Raw genomic sequence first — 21,871 nt, forward strand, 5'->3', positions numbered from 1 at the left:
CAGACTTCCTCTAACCGGGCAGCATCCCTTCTGCAGCCTGGTCAAAAGACTTCACAGAGAGTGATACTTGAGCGGGGTCAGGAGGGAAGGAAGAGTAAAGATAATGTCCTCACTGCAATCCTTGACTCCTCGTTTCCCTAGGCCTCACTTCTCTTCCGTTGGTGAAACTCAGCACAGAGACATCCTTCGCCAACCCTTTAAGACTCTATTTCAAGTATGGACTCTGCCCACGCTGGTTCTCAGTGACCTACTTTGGCCTGCTCGTCTCTGTTATCTCCACCACATCAAACAAGAAAGGAGACACCTAGGAATATGCGGGAAGTCTACTGAGTGGTGAGATTTCTGCACTTGTATCTTTTTGACTTTCTGGACTCTTCCTGGACTTTTTGGGGGTGAATCCCCTGTCTGATTTATCTTAGTGTTTCCCCAATCACCTTTAGCACAATGCCTGGTGCATAGCAGGTGCTCAGTGAATGTCCGCTGAATGGCTGTATGTGTGAATAGTTTGAAGTTTATGGAAAAAGATGTGGCTTTTCACACTACCCTACCCTGAACCCATCTACAAAAGACTAACCAAATCTAATTAATTCTTTAAACAGAACTCTGCCAGGTACTGGGCATTCGGAAACACAGATCTCATGGCGGAGAGCTAGAGGGGGAGCTCATAGTGGGTGGTCGTACTTCAAAGTCAACAACCCTTAGTTCTAGTTACACTCTTCTGGGAAGCAAAATCTTTCTGTGGCCCCAGGGCCCTTTAAATTTTACTGTGACTGTTTTCTTAAGAAATTCCTGGAGCAGAGCCTAACTTTTGTGTCGGGGTTGGCAACGCGCATATTCTCGGCCTAAGGGACGGTTGGCATAAGGGTTGGCGAGGCGTTACTTGCGAAGGAAACTTCCAAGGAGGCAGAACAATCCCGTGGAGGGTCGAGAAGCGAGGGGCCCAAAAGCCCTTGAACTTGAGGGCTTCGGTAAATTCGGGGAAGGAAAACTGGGGATGGCCAAGGCAGCCAGACGTTTGCGGGACTTCAACGCTCCTGACCTCTGCCCTCTGCCCGCCCGCCCAAGACACGACGCGGGTTCGGCGGCCAAACCGGGATACAGCCAGGGCGTCTGGGCAGGAGGGAGGAGGGCCAGGCCGGGAGGAAGGAGTCCGGGGCCGCTGCCGCCCCGCCCGTCGGGCTGTCCGCCCCGCCTACCTCGAATGAGGCGGAGCCGGCGCCCGCCCGGAGGAGCAGGAGGAGGAGGAGGAGAGGTCGGAGCCGTCTCCAGGAGCCCTTAGAGACAGAGTCCCCGGCAGCGGCGGTGGCGGCAGGGGAAGCGCACCGGCAGGCAAGTGAGCACCCAGCGGCGGGCGCAGGTGGCTAGTCTGTCCCCGAGGGGCCAAGGGCGCAGCGCGGGGCGTCGACTGACCAGTTCGGGGGCCGCCTCCGAGTTCCCGGTGCTGGGAAGCGAGATGGAGGGAGGGAACGGAGGAAGGAAGGAAGGAAGGAGGGAAGAGTGTCCCAGAGGGCGGGGACTGGTCGGGGCACTGGGCGCCAGAGACCGGGATGGGGGAGGGAGGGCAAAGGACGCCGAGACCCGGAGACAGACGGCGCTCTTGCCCTCGACGGCCAGCGGCCGGCGGGCGCGCGAAGCCTGGGGCCCTGCGGGATCAGGGCGGGGGACGCTGCCCCCGGGACGAGGGCGGGAGGAGCGGTCTCCCGGCTCGCTCGCTTCTCTTCCTCGCCAGCCCGTGGCCGTGCGCCCCGCTCCGGGTTGGGGCTGGGAGTCTCCGGGGTTCCCAGCTCTTTCTTCCGGCGGTGCCAGGTTTGGGAGGAGGGCCGGCAGCTGGGGGCGACGGGGGCGCCACGCCCCTCTTCCCTACTTTCTTCCGCTCTTTCTGGGGACTAGGCGGCGGGTGCGCAGCCCTGGAACTCGCTCGGCGCTAGGGGTCTGGCGGGGAAATAGCGGGTCACGGAGAGGAGGACCCAGATCACACATCCTGCGAGGGTCCCCCGAGCAGTTGAGTGGCCCGGAGACTATTTGCAGATGGCATGAGGAGGTCAAGACTCAGACGTGAGTCTTGCGTGATTTTTTAAGAAGTATTGCCCGGTCACTTATTGCGTGGATCAGAGTGACTTCCTTTAAAAACAAATTATCTTAACTAGGGCGTATCAATTAAAGCTAATTTAAAAAGGCTGTCCCTGAAGTCCCCTGACACTCACTTGTCCCTCGCCTTCTGTTTGTGTCTTGTAAACTTGACTACTTAAACCATTCATAACTTTCGAAAAGGAACTCGTGATTCTCGCTAAATCCCTGCTGTGGAGTGAAACTTTTAGACAACTGGAAATCTGAGTGAAGGAACTGCTGAGGCCTGTCATCTTGTGGTCACCTCGGTCCGGCCGGGCGTGGTTGTATACAAACAAGTGCACAGAGAAGGAAATGGCCAAAAACCGGAGAGAAGGGAGGTCCCCTGCGCCCACGTGTCAGGGCACGTTTAATGGCTGCTCTGAGTGGAAACAAACCCGGAATGTATTAGACCCTGTGGAGTTGGACAAACTTCACATGATTAGCTTCCTTCCCATCAGTTGTTTCCTGTCCACACCGCCCCCTCTCCCCCTGCTGTCTTTGCGGACGCTGTTTATATTTCCTGGGGCTGTTGTAGCTTCGTCTGAATAGATTGACTGTAAGGAGCCTTTTGGACGTTGTCGGAGGCAGGGACTGTGTCTGTGTGTTCTCTACTTTAAAGGCGGAGTTCGGCGTTGTTTTTAAAGTGTCTGTCACCACACTGCACCATTGCTGGTGCCTCTCAGCTCTCTGTAAATTATCACAGGATGGCGGCCCTCACCTAGGAGAACCAGGAAGGCAGGCAGCGCTAGAATGACGGAGTTTGGTTTAACTATTGCCAAAACAGTCACATCCAAGCAGGGAGCTGTTTTGCTTAAAAAAAGAAAAAACCCAAAGTGTATGTGTTAGCAAGCTCTTGTTTCAATAAACAAACATATGATTCACACACACATACAACTTCTTAAAGAAATCAAACGTTTTACAGAGACTTCAGTGGTAAAAGAACTTTGGGATCAAATGTTCAGCCCCTCTGCCTTCTCTAACAGTTAACTAGCACCATAAAACCCTGGTTTAAGTCCAAAAAATGCTGAGCAGTCTTACGACTGCGCCTTTAGGCCTTCTAAAAAAAAATGCAGTCGTGTTTTTACTGTTTTTAACCCAGGTAATTCAATAAGGTGTTGAATCTGGACGCATTTAGATTTGTAGAGATACATAAAAATGTGGATTTGTGTTTCACAAGAGACCAAAAAGATTAATACTATGAAGATTTTCTGTGTAGCAAACTCCAGTCCCATTGGAAAGACTAGCTCTCTAACAATGAGATTTGCAGTGTCCAGCTTATGTTGTCACTTGTTGAAGGATTTGGGTGGTTTGTCAAGTTGCTGCATAGTCAAAACACTTGAAGAAATGGCCAGCTAATACCAGATTACTTCTGGTTTTTTATGTTGAAAATTTCTCTCTGAAAGAAAAAAAAAATCAAATTTAGAATTATGTTATTTATTGTGTTGGGTTTGTTGGATTTGTATTGAGTGTTTTTTGTTGTTTTTTTTTTTAAGTTTTATATGTCAGCTTAGGCTTAATTTAGGGAGGCAAGTTGTGGAGGTCAGATACATTTTTCTGGGGCCTGATTTGGAAAAGAAGCAGCTTAACAGAGGTTTGCGGTAGGGGCTTTGGTGTTGGATAGATGTGGATGGGAATATTAGTTATTTAACCATTTTCAGTCTGCTTTGTAAAATGAGGATGACAGTGGTCTCTGTCTTGGGGGTTTTATGAAAGTATATGGAACAATCTTTGGAAAACACTTTGCACCTAATGCACAGATAATGTTCAAAATTGTTAGGTATTTTATCTACTGACTTTAGCAGCAGGGTATCGGATAAATTACAAGATGGCAGTTTGAACCTTCTGGAAACACTAGGTGGAACAAATAAATCAGATAAAAAACACACCTGATTTTATCTATGGATGGATGGACGGATAGAGAGAGAGAAATGCTAGAGCAATTAAATTCCAAAGACGTTACTTGGCTTTATAGATAGAGCTAGATAGCCATCTATCTATCTATCTACCTATCTGCCTACCTATCTAAAATATTTGTGTACGTGTGCATCATGTTTCTACCATAGTGGTATGAATAATTATGATTAATGGATTAACAGTTTTAATGTGCTTTTAGTGTGAAGTTACAGTCATATAATATTTTTACCACCAGGCAGTCAGAAACATTTCATTAATCACATTTTAAATTTAAAGAGAATTTATATTTAAAACAGCAATATTTATTAGCCCTGGATAGGACATTAAACAGAAACAGAAATATTTGTCTTTAACCTAGGATGATTTCTAACTAAAAATGTAAAAAATGTGACCCAGGGATATACAGTTATTTTTCAGGTGCTGATGTCCACTGCTAACAGGTAAGCCATTAGAAGTGTTTAGGAAATGACTGGGAGCATTTCATAAATGTTTTGTAAAAGTGTTGTGACTGATTGTAAACTTTTGTGAGAATGGATAACCAATTAATTCAGGGAATCTACTCATCACATCATTGACTCATTTTCAAAATTTTAAAAATGCTTTCATCTTTAAAACAAACCCTTTTGAGTGCCTGTTATTTTCTTAATGCACATCAGGTGCATAGGATTGGATTGATACGAATTGTAGCTCGTGCCACAAATGGCTTCTCATTTTACTAATTGTTCCACAGGGATGCAGAGGGGGCTTTATAATATTTTTAAATAACTGTAAAGAGTACAGTATTATTATGAATCATTTCTTGCCTGTGACATTATACTCTGAAGCAGTGGAGGATTCGATTGAATAAATTATTGATTCTTTTCACTCCTAGAACATCACAGCATAGTGATGGATTCCAGGCTCATGCTTCTAGGTGTGTAGAGTGTGGGCGAGTTACTTAATACCGCTGTGCTTCAGTGAGGTGTTGGGAGGGATAAATGAGTTAATCTGTCTCAGGCATTTAGAACAGTGCCTGACACACAGCCTATGCTCAATAAATATTCACATTAAATGATTATTATTGAAATTTTCTATATGTTATATAATAAGCATGCATTCTTGTTGTAACAGGAAAACCACTATGAAATTTTAATGTTTCTGCAACATCTAAAAAAGCTTAGTAGCTTATAAAGTCCTGTCAAGCAGTGCTTAAAGAAGTAAGAGAAGATAATCAGGCAATTGTCATTGCATCTGTTATACATGAAATGGATTTCAGTGTTAACTTAGTCAACAAATTAATTCTCCTAGATCTCAATCCCATTTTCGTTTCTTATTAGAAACTTAAAAAAAAAGTCAGAATTCCATGTTAGGATACGTCAAGTACGAGAAGGGTGGTGTGTCCAGTTTTGCAGTATATGATTACAATTATAATTAGGTTTTTAAGTTTTTACTAAGCATAGAAAAGAAAGTCCAGATGGATGATGGAATTGTCATGCCCCTCGCCCTGTTTTCTCCATGAGCATGTGTATATAATAAAAAAAAAAAAAATCCACTTCTGTATAACACTCAGTAAAACCAGGTTTATTAGCTTCATATAGCAGGATTTTGTTTCTGTTTTAGGGAAAAAACACCTTGAACAGCTGTTGAAGGTCTTTAAGTTAAATGTGAGAATTAGCCAGCAGTAAGCGAGAGAATCTTTCAGAAGTTTATAGGTTTATCTTCTGAAAAGATGTTCGAAGTTTGGATCTGCACACAGACCCTGTCCAGAGCTGTCACGTCCGTCCGAGTCCTGTATTGAGGAGCTATGTGCAGACAGCACCTGCACGTGTCCGCGGTCTCCAGGACTGCTGCAAGGAAGACACACGTGCACATGGTTTCATGGGAAAGTTCCATGGGTAAAAAATCCAGCACAATTGTGCGATTCCATTTATGGAGCTGCCCTGCCCTCTGGGACCCGTCTGAGCCCTTTCACCTATGATCTTGCGCAATCCTCGCAGCAGCCCAGGTGAGGAAGCAAGGCTCCCTTGGGGGCAAGACGAGAGTGGGACCCAGAGGTGTCCTGCCGCCACATCCCATGACACACCCAGCACTCTGCTGAACACTGCAGTGGGGATGCATCCAGCTCCACGTGGGGCGAGGAGGACTTGATGGAGGAAGTTTTGTTTAGAAGCTGTCAATCAGACCAAGAGAAACAGGAGGGGGTTCCTTTTAGGGGTGAGATGACCCACCTGAGGAGAATTATCAGTGTCTTGCCATTGGGCTTACCCCTCTTCAACCACCGAAGTCCAAGTGTCCAGAATTGCCTGAGAGCCAACAGGCCTGAAGGGATGTGTGCAGTGGGCCTCTCCCATCCCTGGACTCCCAAAGAAGGCCTTGAGAGGAGACGCAGGCCCTGGCAGGTCCTGATCTGGAACCAACTCACACCGACAGGTGCTGTCCTCCCCACTTCCCTCCCAGAAACCAGGCGGCTTGGACCCAGGACAGAGAGTGGAGGGGCTTTGACTGAAGGTTACTTCTAGATGGATTATTCCATTTAGTGCCGAGTCTCTGGAAAATCATTTCTCCTGTCACTTAAATGTCTGGTTTATTGTGTCAGGCTTTATTGGATATCGTAAAAGTGCTTAGCTGGAAGTGTCTGGTTGCCATCCTCCGACAGGGAGGGTTTTTGTCTTCTTTTAATGGGTCTGCATTTCGGAGGATTACTGTATAATAAAAACCGGGGTGTTGTAGACTGTTACGACTTTTGAGACTTTCAACTCTACCGGGGAATTAGTAGCTCAAAGAGGAATTCCTTTTAGGTCTGCCTCTGTGAGTCAGTTGCTCAGAATCTTTTGTAATTTTTCACATTCACTCATTGCAAGCAGTGACCTTGGGGCCAGAGGGACAGGAGGCCTTGTAATCTGCTTTCTTATGGAATAGACTGCCATTCCCCTTGTAGGCAGTGTCATGTAACTGACATAGGATCCCCTTGTTCTGCTCTAACTTGGGTTGGTGTCACCACCAGCGCTCACCGGAGTGGGCTGTGAATCAGTGGTCATCGGTGCACTTGAGCAACACGTGTAGAGAATTGCCTTCATTCCTGATGACTGTACCCGGCTGAGCCCATGGGGTAGAATCCTAACTTTATTCATGTAGGATAATCAGGCTTTTATTTAGCTGTACATGGTACAGCCAAGATTTCCCTGAGCATTGGACATTAAATCTTCAACCCCCACTGGGACCCTTTAACTAAGACCCCAACCTTGCAATGACCTCAAATTTTGTCTGCTTTCCAGGGAGAAACTATTGCAGAGGTGCAACACAGTTCAGCTCTCAACATGAGCTAAATAAATTTAAGGATGGACAGAGGAATCAAAATTCAAAAGCTGCTTGGACTTTATTGAGGTGTAGTGAGCACTTTATTGGTATGAATCCATACACCAGATTTATTCAACCAGAATCTCAGGCAGATTGGAAGAGTATTGAAATCGGCAGACTCGGTACCTGTCCTGTACCTAAACTACTGAAACCTTTTGCGCTGTAAGACCATGACCTACCTGCCCTTTAGACCCCGAGGCCTCACATGGGTGTGTAAAGTCATGATTGGCTACTCAGACAAGTTGTCAGGGGAGAGTTGGATGTCTGGCCAAGAAGCAGAAGAATTGGATTGTGACTTCTTGACAAGGCTGCCTTGAACTCTTGTACAGGTTGTTGACTGCGCAAGAGTACCAGGGAAGTTAAGTAGGGTCTCAAATCCACTCAGAAAACCACGTGTCCTGAGCTAGAACTGCCTTTGCCAGGAGGAAGGGGCACTTCTTTCTGACTTTCATCAAGCCTGCAAGGCTAGGTCCACTGGGAGCGCTGGCCATTGTAGCTCACACGAAGGTCCAATGTGGCTGGCGGCGGCCCTGCCTCTCCCTGCCCCGTTCAGCCACAATAACCCTCTAAATGCCAGGAGCCTGCAGAATCTGGCACGTAGTCAGTGCTTAATAAATGCCAGTGGAATGGGGGGATAAAACCACATTCTCTGCAGTGTGTGCCAGCAAAGTGGATGAGCTGGTGTTCTTTTTTAATCAAAAAAGTAAAATTGATGATGCCTACTGGGAAATGCACGTTCAGCAGTGCGTGTTCCCTGTGACAGGCATCTTCCTCTTCAGTTCCTCGAATCCTAAGGGGCGGGTAAAGCCCAGCACTTGAGGTGTCGTTGACATTGTTTACTGTGGGTCGAACACCAACAGATGTGCTCAGCATTGCCTGAAACCTGTGGGGTCCCTGCACTGGTGCCTCCTGGGAATGGACAGAGGGATCCAGGGTACTTAGTGACCACGGGCCCTCCCCTTGGGGACAGGATGTAAAGGACAGTGGCCGCAGGAGCCTTTGGAATTTACCTGTGAGCGGTTGCTGCTTGTGTAGAAAGACTGTTCTAGTTTGGGGTAAGAAGTGGGGACCCCTGTTGCTAAAGCTACCAACAACCAAAAAAGGGGATTGTCTGCGTCCCTCGCAGTGCCGGCTGGTGCTGCTGGCCTGCTTTCTGTTTTAAGTCGATCCTTGAGAAAGCCGCCTCTCAAAGCTAACTTCCTCTTGGCTCCTCTCCTGAGAGACAGTCTGCACAGCAGGTAGGACCAGCCATGTTTAGTGGGTTAAATTGCTAAGGCTGTGGTTCTCAGGACAGACGTGCCAGTTTGCACTTAGGACCTTGGCCTTCTGCTGTTTTACGAACAGGCTGCACCTTGTGAAAACTGCCCACAGGTGCATAAACGCGGAATCTTTTCACATTTAGTCTGCTTAAATGCAGCCTGCTTCAGGCAAACTCAGATTCCCCAAACAGGAGAAGCAGGAGATGACAATTCCTAAAAAGGATTCCTTACAGAATTTCAGCGAGCAAACTTACCTGTTGCCTTTACAGTTGCATTTGCTTTTACGAAATTCCAGGAGACTCAACTTTTCAGGAATATCTCTCTGTTGAATTAAGCAGAATATTCCGGCACATGCTTTGCCCTCTTTTTGAACATAAATATTTGATGAGCAGCATGCTTCAGCCATTACTGTCCAAATCCAGAAAGCAAATAGATGCACCTGGCAAGCTGCCTGGGAGGAAATCCTAACATTTCTCACCTCCAGCTCTCTGACTTCCTCCTGCTGTAGTAAACGTCAGGGGGCTCAGGGACACCCACACCCAGCTGGTGAGATCCAGCGGGCAGAGGTCAGCCTCTCCACGTGCACCTCCTGGGCTCTGGACCCAGGTTTCTCTGATTTACCGATGTCAGTGTGAGAAATCAGCACGGGTTTCCCGGACCCCAGACGCCTCCCCAGTTCTGTGTCTTCCAAGCTGGTCTTGTCCTGTTCATCACACTGCTATGAAGAATGGCCTATACAACCTCTCCATCTTTTTAAAATTGGTAATGTATTTATATGGTCCCCACAAACCTCACAACCATATAGAAAGGTGAACACTGAGAAATCTTGCTCCTGTTTCATCCCTATCCGAGCCTTCTCCACACTCTCTACAGGCTGAAACGTGCAAATACAAGCAAATGAGGAGATATAGATACATATATATGTGTGTGTATATATATATACACACACATATATATATGTTTAATGCTTCCTCCTTCTTTCACAAAAGGATATTATATATATATATTATATAATCTATTCTGTTTTCTTTTTTAAGTTAGCAGTCTGTCCTGGAGATCTCTATCAGCACGATTGTTTTCCATTGTGTGAATATACCACATTTTATCCTACCAGTCCCCTGTGGCTGGACCTTTGAATTGTTTCCAGTCTTTTGCTATTACAAATGGTGCTACAACAGATAAAGGTGTCATTTTGCTTTTGTGCAGGTGGACCTAGAGGATTGATTCCCGGCAGTGGGACTGCTGAATCACAGGGCCCTGTCATCCCCGCTTCAGAAGGCTTGACTCACTTTGCCCCCTCCCCAGCAGTGTGTTAGAGGGCCCCTTCCCTGCAGCCCCACCAGCAAGAAGTGTGTCAGCTGTTTTTATTTTTGCTAATCTCGTTGGTGAGGAATGTTAATTTAGGGTCGGTTAAATTTGTTGAGTTTTGAGTGAGGTAGAGGTTTGGGGCCATGTGTACATCTTTTCCCATGGGCGGTCCAGGCCTGCCGGTCCTCCTGCGGCCATTTATTGACCTTTCATCCTGAAGCAAGCCTCTTGCCTACGTCACTGTCAAAATCTCTTAAATACAGACTTAAGAATGTGATAGCTCTTTGGGGCCTAAGGGCAGAGTGGGCTGCCAAATCGTCAGCGCAAAATCGAGAGACATGGCAAATAGGGTTTTATGCCAGCTGCTAATGTCTGATTTATAAATAGTTTTCAGCTAATGGTATTATTAAACTGGGACGTCTCCAAAACCATTATGAAGATGATCTTCTAGTCTAGAATTTCTCCCTCTCAAACAAAAACAAGAAAGATTGAGAATGTATAAATTCCAGTGGCATTTCCTACAGAATCTTCTAAGAAATCTAGATTTTCTTCCTTTCCCATGCATCTCCTGAAAGGTTACACAGGCCACATTTTGTTTACATGCTGGATAGGGCTCCTATTCACCTTTTGGTGTGACCATCAGAGAGCTGTCTACCCCATTTCCAGCGTGAAAGAGAAAAGGGAAGAGCGCAGTGTGAGGGGAGCGGCCAGAGTTCAGGATGCCCCGGAGGGCGCGGGTTGGAGTTGCACAGGATCGTCTTTCTCTCTGAGGTGCTCTATCCATCAGCCCTGGGATGCTCTTTTAATATAAAATTAATTTTCATCTTTTCAAAAATGAAATCCATTGAAAGAGAAAGGAGTTTTGGTTTAGTGAAAAGATGACTATGTGGTTTATTTTTTGACTTCTTGATTTTAGAAATTCATCTGAGGCAGTCCTGTTTAAAGTTAGCCCACATCTCCATCAAAAAAACCCAAAAAACAAGAAAGGAGGGAGGGCTTAGAGCTCAGGGTTAGAGTTTGTGCTTAGCATGCGCAAGGTCCTGGGTTCAATCCCCATTTTAAAAAGTAAATAAATAAATAAACAAACAAACTTAATCACCCCCCCCAAAAAACCAAGAAAACCCCACCACCACAACAAACCCTCCTCAGAGTTCCCACGTTTGGCAGAGGTCTGTGAAAGCTCTAAAAAGGAAGGTCTGATCCTCTAGGTGTAGTGCTCTCTCTTCAGCTCCGACGTATATGCGTTATTATCTTGTGGAGGTGGGTTTTCAGCTCTCTGGATGCTTTGTTTTCCTTCCAGTGAGTTTTGTCGCTAGAGCATTGCTCTCCCGCCCTACAGTGTCAGCTCTGTAAGGACAGGCTCTCGGTTGCTTGTTCTAGCCCAGGACCCAGAATGGTACCTAGCGCCTCGGGGTGCTCCATCAATAGTGGATGACTGGGTCTGCTGCGGTTAGGGCCTTCTGGACCCAGTGGGTCTCTGTGGTCAGCCCAGGCCCGGGTTGGGGATCACAGTAGCCGTTCTTTGGCCTTTTGGTGGGATTCTCCAGCCCCTGTGCACTCTCTGACAATGTGCATGATGGCTTGAGGTCTGGTCCACCTGGACAAGTCACCTGACCTCGAAGGGCCTCTGTTTTCCCATTTGCAAAATAAAGACGATGACACCATGTTTCCAGAAATCTAAGATGCCATCAATTACGAGATGTGCCATTCTTCTACTGGCCATTAAGAAAGAAAAAAGAAATTGCTGCCAATTGAGCTGAAACCCACATCAGTCCTAAGGATGTATTAGCTTTCTATGCTTGCCGTAACAGATTACCACAAATTTAGCAGCTTCAGACAACACATCTGTGTTATCTTATAATTCTGAGGTCAGAAGTCATCATGGGCTTGGCTGGCTTCTCTGCTCTGGGTTTCACACATCCAAAATCTTGTTAGGAGGCTCTGGGAAGAATCCATTTGCAGGATGATTCAGGTTGTTGGTAGAATCCAGTTCCTTGCAGTTATAGGATTGAGGTCCCTGCCTCCTTGCTGGCTGTCAGTTGAGGGCCACCCTCCCCTCTTAGAGACCTTGCTTTGGTCCTTGCACTTGGGCCCTACATCTCAGAGGCAGCAACAGTGTGACAAGTCCTCATGCCTGGAATCTCTTTGAGGTCCCCTGCTGCTCATCTCTCTGCCTCCATCCAGAGAGAGTTCTCTACCTTTAAGGGCTCATTTGATTCGATTGGGCCCAGCTGGGTAATCCAGGCTACTCTCCCTTAATTACATCTGCAGAGTCCTTTTTTGCTGTGTAACATACCGTATTCACGAGTTTCATGGATTGGGAAGGCGTGGACATCTTTGGGGACCCATTCTGACTACCACAAAGTCATCCCAGTATTGGGGATGTTAAAATGTGAACAGAATTTATTTCTTAGAATTGATTAAATACTATCTATCTTTGGCTTAAAAATTAAAGAGCTACTGGTATATATAAACAGTAAGTGCTCAGGCATTAACTATTATTATTGCAATGAATATTATGATCGTAGTGCTCACACAACGCCCATCACCTTTAATTTCAGTTGAAGTTATTCTCACAGCTAAATGCATTTGACAAACGCTAATTGAGAGAGTAGAGTGCGCGGGCAGTTAATTCGATGACAGTGATGATGACAGTTACTCCTTGCGTGACAGCCGGGTACCGACGTGTGCTAGGACCTCTGCACACTTTCTCAGGCCTCTCAGTAGCCCTTCCAGGTAGGTAGGGAATACTGGTTCCATTTACAGGTGAGGAAGCAGGTTCAGGGAGGTTGAATACTGCTTAAGGGCTCAGTAGTAAGTGCTGGCGGCATCTTTTTAAATCCAGGACTTCCTGGCTCTGCAGTCAGTGCTCTTCGTGGCACCCTGTTACCTGTCCTGGTGTCCAGCAGGAGTGCGGGCTGGAGGGAGTGGCCTCCTGGAAGGGGAAGGAACACGGGGGAAGAGACACTGCCCTGTGATGTGTCTGTCTTGTACTCAGATGTTTCTTTGCTTTTAACTGTTAAGCTCATCGAGCAAAAACGTCCTGTCTCTTCATCCTTTTCTCAGTTTTTAATAAACTCAAAAATGATCTCTTTTCATTCAACAGGTGTTTCTCAGTTACCTACACTGAGGATAGGTAGGATATGGCTGTGAACAATATTGTGATTTATAGTAAGAGATATATACACAGTTTCTGTACAGGTCCTGGCACAGAACTAAAACCCTTGGAATTCCTCAAGTGATGAAAGCAATAAAGGTGTCTTTTGTTACATCATTGAGGTGACTTTGGGCCACACCTAAAGATTAGGGCTGTTTGCCTGGAGAAGCAGCCATGTGATTAAAAGGTTGGAACTTTCAGTCCCACCCCTCAGACCTCCAGGGAGGGGAGAGGGGCTGAAGGTGGAACCAGTTACCCATGGCCGGTGATTTAATCAATCGTGCCTAACTAATGAAGCCTCCAAAAAACTCAAAAGGACAGGGTTAGGAAAGCTTCCAGGAGTTGCAGATGGGGAGATGTGGGAGAGGGGGTCCTCTCCAAGAGAGTATGGAAACGGAGTGCCCTTCCCCACGCCTTGCCCTCTGCATCTCTTCCACCTGGCTGTTCTTGAGTTATATCCACTTATAATAAACCAGTGATCTAGTAAGTGAAATGTTTCTCCAAGTGCTGTGAGCCACTCAGAGCCTTTAACTTGTGGAATCTGATGCTATCTCTGGGGAGATAATGTCAGAATTGAGCTCAATTGTAGGACACTCACTGGTGTCCAGAATTACTGGGTAGTGTGAAAGCCTCTGCCACAGATGGGGATCTACTCTCAAAGGGAGTTAAGTTAGCATTGAGGAATTTCTGCTTTTTAAACTATTTTAAGTATAACTAGAGCAAAGGGAAAAGGAGAAGAGAAGGAGAGTGGTTTAGCAGAACTGGAGTAAAAATAGTAGCTACCTGAGTTCAGTAAACTACTCTGAGATCACAGCCTCTAGAATTTTCCCAAGACACAATGGCAGGTTATCTTAGGCTCTTCAAATTTAGGTAGATTGTTGAAAACCAATCTTATCATTTTGCCCTCAAAACCTGCTTTTTTCCCTGCCTTCTCTAAGTCAGTGGACATCTCTAGCCATGCAGAATGCCAAGCTCTGGACCCCTGAGTCATGCAGAATTCCCCTCCTCTTCCCCTCCCTCCAGCTCAGACACCCCGGGCCCCCACCAGGGCGTGTCACATCCACTTCCTAACTGGTCACACATCTGCTCTCTCCCCTACCCCCACTGCCTCTCACCTGGATTGTCACCACGGCTTCCTAACTGATTGCCCCCTTCACACTGCCACCACGGTGATTTTTCTAAAACATAGATCTGAATGTCACTTCTGATCTGGCAGCTTCCCAAAGGTGTCACAAGCTAGTGGTTAAGCATTCGCACTGTCCAGGTTCAAGGCTGCCTACAATTCCTACAAGCTACAGAATCTTGGAAGCATTATTTAGTTGCTCCGTGTCTTAGTTTCCCCACCTCTAAAATGGGTGTAATAATAGTACCAACCTCACAGAAAGGTTCTAGAATTTAAGTGAGTTAATGTATGAGGCACTTAGGAGCCTGGCACACAGATAGCCCACTGTAAACATTATTAACCCACAGTCCTTGATAGCAGGCCTGGAGCCCAGCTTCCACCCTCCTGGTACCATTCAAAGCTCGCTCTACCAACAGACTCTTAACGATCTGACACTAGGTAAGTACCCACACAGAGAGTACACAGACATTTTCACAGCAAGTTGACAGTCATTTTACATCTTTGGAGTCTAAGGGAAAGTTGGACTTGCATTTTACATTTCATTTTTCTAGCAGTTCTTTTTACTGCATCTTATAAAAGTATGGGACCATAATGAATTAGGAATAAAACCAGAAAGCTGCTCTTCCACAGCAGTTTGAAAGGCACTTCTGGGTCCCCCACACCCTCTGGATGATTCACACTAACCAGGTTACCCATACTCACTGTGGAGCCTTAAGTCTCTGGATTTCTTCACACTGTTGCCTCTGCCTAGAGTTTATCAGATATTTATTCAGCAGCTGTGTGTGCTGGGTCCTGGGGATAGACGAGTGAGTGAGATACTGCCTCTACTTTGAGGAAGCTTCCCTCCAACTACCCAGTGGATTCTTGTCTGTGTTTTGAAACCTAGCATAATTTCATTCTTTCTTTCATGCATAAAGAAAGCATTTATTTAATGCCAGCTGTTTATGAGGCACTTGCTATATTCTGCTTCTCCCCTTAAGGACCACCAAGCTAATGAAGATGGGGTGGTGAACAGACAGAAAAACAATCTCTGTAGGATAGGAGTGTGAGACAGCAGTGTGACTAGAGAAGCATCAAGTACAGAGGAGGGTGTCTGACTTTGCCTTGGCTAGATAAGGGCTTGGCAAGGTCAGAAATGGTTTCTCAGTTATAGTAGAGACAGTGTCATCAAAAAATGAAGACCTGGGCCTTGAGGTCAAGCCCAGGTCCACAGCTCAGCTCTACCACTCACTAGTCATGTGACTTTGAATGACTCTCAGTCTTAGTCTGTTCAAGCTGCTGCAACAAAATCCCATAGACCGGGTGGCTTATAAAGGGCAGAAATTTATCTTTCACAGTTCTGGAGGCTGGGGAGTCCAAGACCAAGACAGCTGCAGATTCAGTGTCTGATGAGAGCCCAGTTCCTGGTTTTAGACAGCAGTCTTCCCTTCTCACTGTGTGGGGTCTCTTTATTTTATTTATTTATTCATTGAAGTATAGTTGATTTATAATATTGTGATGATTGGCTTAAGAAGATGTGGTGTATATGCATACATACATACAGTGGAATATTACTCAGCTGTAAAAAGAATGGAATATTTGCAGCAACATGGATGGACCTAGAGATTCTTACATGACAGCACTTATTTGGGGTCTCTTTTATAAGGGCACTAGTCCCATTTATGAAGGCCTCACCCTCATGACCTAATCACCCTCCAAGGCTTCACCTCCAAATGCCATCACATTGGGTTTAGGATTTCCACTTGAATTTTGAGGGGACACATTCAAATCATAGCACTCTCTAAACTTCAGATTCCTCATCTGTGAAATGGGGATAACAGTACCAATCTACCTCACAAGGCTGTTTTGAGGCTTATCTGAAATTGTTATATACATAATGTGCTTAGAACCATGTCAGTCATATACAGCTGCATAAATGTTAGATGACATCACTCTGTTACCTTCTTTTTCTCTCCTTGACCCTATCTCTGGACATATTTAAATTTGCTCTTGTCTGGGTCTCCAGTGGCGTGCTCTTCAACCAGCAGACTGCTTATTACATTGACTTGTGTACTTTTACCTGCCATTCTCTGCCTCCCCTCCAGAATGTCTTATATCTCTTGAAGCCAGTGACATTTTTGACTTTATAGTGCTAGTGACAATGTTCAACTCATAGAAGATTAAATAAATGTTAGAGAATTTCTATTGTATTAAAATTTAAATTGGAGCACATCTTGTCAAAAAGCTTTGTGAAGAGTCTGATTGTTATGGACTGAATGTTGACCTCCTCCCAAAACTTACAGGTTGAACTTCAAGCCCCCAATATGATGATATTAGGAGATGAGACCTTCAGGTGGTAATTAGGTCATGAGGGTGGAGTTCTCATGAATAGGATTAGTGTGCTTATAAAAGAAGCCCCAGAGAGCTGTCTCGTCCCTTCCCCTCTGTGGGGACACAGTGAGAGGGCGACCATCTATGAACCAGGAAACAGGCTCACCAGACTCTGAAACTACCGGAACCTTGATCTTGGACTTCCAACCTCCAGAACTGTAAGAAATCAGTGTTTGTGGTTTAAGCTACCCAGTGTATGGTTTTTTTTGTTATAGCGGCCTGAATGGACTAAAACACTGCTCAAACATTAGTTTCCGCTTTTCAGAACTGAGGCTCTTTCAAGAAAGTTTCTATTACTTGCCCAAGGTCATGGAGCTCACAAAGGGCAGAAGTGAGATTAGAACCCCACATCTCTTGTTCTTCTGTTTTGTGCTGCTGTATCACATCCATCCTGTGAGCTGGAGGTCTGAGTGCTGGCCAGGCTCTTATCACTGGCCCGCCTGTATCAGGATCATGATGTGCGGGAAGCAGGCCTGGAGAGACCTCTAGACACACCCTCTCTCCCCACCCCTCCCCACCTATCTCACTCACTGCTGCCCCACTGGTACTCATGGGTCACACCTTGGCGGTGAGTGGTGAGCGTCCACCTGGAAACGTGGGGTGGAGGCGGGGACAGAGCCTGCCTGTGGGAGGCAGGAGGCTGCCTGAGAATGGAGGAGGAGGGAGGACCTTGTCTAAGAGTGAGTAATTTGTAACAAGACTCCAGGGCTGAGTCAAGGAGGAGGAGTCCAGTGAAGTCCAGAAGTTGCAGAGTTGGGAAAACTCTTGTAAGGATATCCAAAGGCAGTGGAGCTGTTCTTAGACTTCTTTTCCCTTCCAGAGACGTCTCAGTGCCTCTCCCTTCCCACCCTCTTTGAAAGGGGCACCCTTTACATGCTGCTGAGGACTATATTCTGTGCTCTCATCAGATTTGATTGGCTTATAATCCTTACTGTGGAGTCGGGGCAGAGTGGTGAGTCCATACCGTGGACTCTGACCGTGAACTTTGCTGGCTTGAGAAAAGTTCAAAATTTATGACTTCATACATTATCTTTTTTTTTTTAATCTTTCTTAAAAAAAAAAAAAAAAAGAAAAGAAAAGAAAAGAAAAGAATTCTCAAACGAGAAAGGATCTAGTGGCTCAGGTAGCCTCGAAAGCCGAAGAGACCAGGGTAATGGTTTGCGAACTTGTCTGCGTATTAGGATCAGCTGGGGAGTGAGTCTGACCATCAGGAAGCCGGGGCTGCACGCAGACCTGTGAAGTCAGCCCCGCTAGCGCGGGGCCGGAGGGCGGCCGTGCCTGTAAAGCTCCCGGCTGGCCCCAGCGCACGGTCAAGGGCGGGAGCGCCTGGAGGGTGGCCCTCTTACTGCCCAAGTGAACTCTAGGTCTCTGCAGCGCAGATGATTGACACGAGAGAAAGTCGTGACTTGGCTGCCAGTCAGCCTTATGGCCACTGGCTCATTTTCCTTGTTAATTCTGGGGTCTGGGAGCAGTCTTTGAGCACAAATCCTCTGTGTCAGCTCACAGTGCCCCTTCCTCAAAACATGCTGAGCTCTACCCTTGAACTGTCTAATCCAGATCTTCCTGCTTCTGAACAAATTATTGGTGTATCCTGTTAGGTAAAAACAAAAAGGAGTGACCTTGAAGGGAGTCAGTGTTCCCAGTTGGACACAGTCACCCACGGTGGGAGGGCACAGCAACTCTGGTGTGAAGGGGGTCTTACCCAAGGCCTCTCTCGGTGGCACGCCACACCACCCCATTGACAAGCTTCCTTGAGAAAGCTGAGTCTTGGATTCAACTCACGTTACTTGTGAGTCGTGTTCAACATGGCCAGGTTCATTATGGAGCCTGGGAACAAATTCTTGTGTTTGAGGAGCGTGTGTAGGCTCTTGACTTTTGACTACAAATGGCTTTAATGGTCAGCATTCATTGTGTTTTATGTCCAGGAGCATATTTTATTTTTATCAGGGATTTAGTAAAGGAAAAATTGTGGGGGGAGGTGACCTGTAAAATTCACATTCATAGAAATGATTTGTGGATGTGTTTTGCTGGATACAAGGGCAATTTTATTTTTAGAGAGAGATTTTTTTGGGGGGATTGAATGTCCGCTCCACATAGATTTCCCCATTACCCCTTGAGAGCTAGAAGCTTTCTTTCTGGATGGTAACACTTTCCAGAAGCATCTGAAAGTGGGAGTCCCTTGGGAAATTTCATGGTCACACCCTGGATTAAAATGAAAAGTGAAATCTCAAGAGTGCAACTTGGTTTTGAAACTACATTTTTTACAGCTTTGATGATGAGAAGGAGAGAGAATAAACTTTCTTGTGCACCTGCTCTTGACCAAGTATTACCACCTTATAAAGAAAGTGTAATTAGTTCATTTTATGGAAGAGGAAACTTTTATGGAAGAGGAAACTACAACTCAGAGACGTTCAGTAACTTGCCCAAGGCTGCACAGCTCATGAGGAGTAGGGCCAGAATTCAAACCTGTGTCTGCTAGACTGTACCACGCTGCCCTCTAGAACTAAAGAAAACACACTTAACTTCATAAGTGTTAATTTTCTAGTGCCTTTAAGAGACTTTTCTTTTATTGTCCACAGAAGATTATCCTGAGAAGCATATAAAATATAAAAGCACATAAAAGCATTGTAAAACCTGAGGTACTGTAAAAATGGGGGCCACATCTGCGGGAGGACAGAAAGTCCGGAGAAGAGAAAGTGGAACTGCTTCCTGGCAGGTACCATGTTTATAAAGAGCCCAGCAATCACTCTTGTGAATTTGTTTTTAAACTGACTCATAACAGCTGCGAAGGCTGGAATTATCAGTTCCCAGCTCAATTGTCTTTTTATTATTTGTGACTTGCCCTTGTTAAATATGGAGTTGTATTAAGGAGGAACAGTTTTACCGATTGTTAATGTGCTTTTGGTTGACTGTTGCATTGAATGGAGGCGTTTTGGTTATTTCACCAGAAAACAATGCTGAGGAAATTCAGAGTTAAGTGTTGGAAAAATGACAGATCTAGGGTTGGCATTCTCCAGAATTTCTAAACAGGAAAGGCTCAGGGCTGGCAGGCTGGAAGAGGTGTGAGGGTGAAAATCTGGATGCTGTGTTTGCTAAGCAAGTACTTTTTTTTTTTTTTTAATTTTGCTTGTATTTTTTTTTTAATGTTTTCTAAAGATGTTTTTAAATTTATACTTTCTAAAGTGAGACAGTGTTTACTGTCCCTGTTGAAGAGGGCTTCTGCAGTGGCAGGAGGCTGACTGGCCGAGACTAATCCCAGCTCTGCCACTTGCTACTCTGTGACCTTGAACAAGTTACTTAACCTTTCGGGACCTCAGTTTCCTTTCCCAGAAGATGGAGATGATGCTGTCTGTGCCTCCTTCCTGCGGTTATTGTGAGGCGTAAGTTAATACAGATAAAGTGCAGAGAACTGTGCCTGACACCGAGGACACTCAACGCCTAATAAATGTTTGCTGTTGTTCTTTTAATTAATTGGAGTTTAATTTAATTGGAGGGGCTAATGGAGATGATGGCAGGGAGGAGGATGCTGAAGTTCCTCCAAGCCAGCCTTTTGCAGATTCTGCCAGAATAGTCCTTTTCAGCTCAATGATTTGAAGTCCGTGTTTTTTATTCTCACATTACTCCAAATGTATATTTCTGCAGTGTGGTACAGTGGGAAGATCATTCAACTGTTTATTTTTTAAATGTGTTGTAATTCCAGCTGCACCTTCACAAAGTGTTAGATGTGGCCTCTGCTGAGAGTATATATTCAGTAGGGAAGAGCCACAGCCCGGAAGCCACCAGGAGCCCTGACGCGAGATGACATTGTTCCAGGCGCTGTGGAGAAGGTGTTGACTGACGTGTGATCATCTGTTCCTCTGAGAAGCCAGTACCTGCCCACTAGCTCCCTCCGAATCGCAGGAAACAGTGTATTCTCATTCTGCAGCGAAAGGAAATGTACCAGTTTTCTGGAGAAATATTTTTTCTGGCCCTAAATGCCAACAGATTTGTCATTTAGGTTCTTATGTGAGGGCATTGGGGATAGATTCCTTAGTATCTTCAGCAGTTACTCCTGGGGAAAATCTGGAGAGACTGTTTTTGTGGCTATTTCTTATGTTAACCCTTGAAATGATGAGAAGGACGCTATCTGATTCTTATTCAGTGACAGTGTTTCTACAGGAAATAATTAAGTCCAAGTGCATTGTTCTCTTGATCTAATTTGATAAACAGCCAGCAGGGAGTCCTAGGAAAGAAGAGAGGGGCGAGTCAGGAGCCTGCCGTCTGGAGTTTTAGGTACAGAATTATGGGATGTTGCAGCTGAAACGGGCCATTGTGATCACAGAGCCCAACTTCTGCTTTTTACAGATGGGGAAACTGAGGCCCAGAGATTAGCTTGAGTTTGTAAAAGAACTAATTTCCGGTACCCCTAGGACTCCTGGTTCCAGGCCCAGCTGCCTATTCCACCCGACTACATACTTGTGCTGTGTGTACTTAGAGCAGGTCTGTACAGTAGAACTTTCTGCAAGATGGAACCGTTCAGTCTGTCCAGGATGGTGGCCACTAGCCACATGTGGCTCTTAAGTACTTGAAAAGTGTAACTGAGGAGTTGCATATTTTTTGCTTTATTTAATGTGAATTCATTAAAATTTAAATTTAGTTAGCCGCATGTGGCTGGTGACTACCATTTTGGATCATCCAAGCTTTAGAGGCACTGAGGAGGGGAAGAAGGCCAGTCCTCATCTCCTACGTCATTCTCAGCAGGCGAGAGGCTCACCTTTCCGGTGGCTCAGGTGCACCAGGTCGTGTGCTGGAGAATCAGGCTGGGCCAGTCACCCCCTCTTTCTGGATGAAAGGTGGCTCCTGTGTGAAAGAGGGGGTTGGATTTGATCTCTCTCCGGGGTCTCATTGTGACTGCAGACATGGCTCTGCACTGGCAGCGGTGTGACCTTTGGAAGGGCACTTAGCTTACCTGGGCCTCAGTCTCCTCATCTGTCACCTGTTTTTAACACCTGTTCTGCTCCCCCATCTCAGTAATGTTGGGAGAGTCTGGGAGTAGAAGATCAGTGACAGGAAATCCCTTTGCAGACTTTTTTTTTTAATGGTCTTTGGTGTTTGGAACTATTTTTCATTTTGAAGCAAGTTGCAGATGGGTTTTCTTTTCTCTAAGGTGCCACAGTTGGGGAACTGACCGTGTCAAAGTGATCCTCGTCGCCAGAGCAGAGACAAATAATGTGCAGCCCGTATGAAATAAGAGCTGGGAGACATGGTCCTGATGCAGATGACTGATTTGGTCAGTGGGTGATGGTTTTTCATAAT

At 45.8% G+C, this 21,871-nt stretch overlaps 1 protein-coding gene across 6 annotated transcripts in view; it reads left to right on the plus strand.

Annotated features, from left to right (window-relative positions):
* The first annotated feature begins 308 nt into the window (after nucleotides 1-308).
* Nucleotides 309-21,871, plus strand: part of GNG12 (G protein subunit gamma 12) — a 119,642-nt gene continuing 98,079 nt past the window's right edge. Inside the window, exon 1 of one of the 6 annotated variants that reach the window (XM_074376264.1) lies at nucleotides 309-333. The gene's annotated coding sequence lies outside the window, so the exon portion shown is untranslated. Of the gene's footprint in view, nucleotides 334-910; nucleotides 1,358-1,588; nucleotides 2,056-21,820; nucleotides 21,846-21,871 lie in introns of those variants that run through there. The other 5 variants (XM_045522971.2, XM_045522969.2, XM_045522970.2 and 2 more) reach the window with 5 other exon arrangements.

Source organism: Camelus bactrianus, chromosome 13 (assembly GCF_048773025.1).
Source record: "Camelus bactrianus isolate YW-2024 breed Bactrian camel chromosome 13, ASM4877302v1, whole genome shotgun sequence".
In the NCBI taxonomy this organism is placed as follows: Eukaryota; Metazoa; Chordata; class Mammalia; order Artiodactyla; family Camelidae; genus Camelus; species Camelus bactrianus.